Source organism: Ursus americanus, chromosome 6 (assembly GCF_024610735.1).
Source record: "Ursus americanus isolate L20-20 chromosome 6, mUrsAme1.1.p, whole genome shotgun sequence".
NCBI classification, from domain to species: Eukaryota; Metazoa; Chordata; class Mammalia; order Carnivora; family Ursidae; genus Ursus; species Ursus americanus.
In genome coordinates this window covers 43,075,522-43,076,298 of record NC_142132.1, presented here as the reverse complement: position 1 = coordinate 43,076,298, position 777 = coordinate 43,075,522, and the positions used below count along the sequence as shown (strand labels likewise).

Sequence of the window (777 nt, the reverse complement as noted above, 5' to 3'; positions counted from 1 at the left end):
GTAGGTACCAAACAACACAACGCAAAGCGAAAGCAAACAAAACACCGTTGCCAGTGTGCTGTGCGAACCGGGTCATCTCATCCTCGTGTTATGTTACATTTCTTTGATTTCACGTGAGGCTATTTATCTACCGTCTACAGTAGCCGCTTGCTCTGTGGTTTTGCTTCCCCCCGTTTCCGTTAGCTGCAGTCAACCACCGTCTGGAAGTTGATCCTCCTTCTGACGAATCACGTGGTCAGGAGGTCCGTGGTAGCCTCACGCTGCATCCCAGGCCCAGGTCATTCACCTCCTTCATCTCTTCACGTAGGCACTTTATCATCTTACCTCATCACAGGCAGGACGAGTGTAGTGCAATAAGATATTTTGAGAGAGAGAAAGACCACATTCACATAACTTTTATTGTAGTATATTGTTAACATTGTTCTATTCTTATTGTTGTTAATCGCTTACTGTGCCTAATTTATAAATTGAACTTTATCATAGATACCTATATAGAGGGAAAAACGTAATATATATACAGTTGGGCACTCTCTCATCACCAGCAGAAACAAGGTATTGATTCAATCAGTCAAACACTTTTCCTACTTCTATCTAGGTGATAATGTAGATTTTAAAAAATAACTTATTAATGTGCCACAGTATTTTAATAGGTTTATAAACATTAAACATTTCTTCTATTCATGGATGATTCTTTACATAGTTATGTTGTATATTTATTTGAATATATTGCAGATTCAATTTCACAGATAATTGCATTTATATTTGTAATTGATTTAT

The 777-nt window shown here is 37.5% G+C and overlaps 1 long non-coding RNA gene across 14 annotated transcripts in view; it reads left to right on the top strand.

Moving 5' to 3' along the window:
• The window catches only part of LOC123782809 (uncharacterized), a 146,450-nt gene that overhangs the window by 73,451 nt on the left and 72,222 nt on the right, over nucleotides 1–777 (top strand). The window lies entirely within an intron of this gene.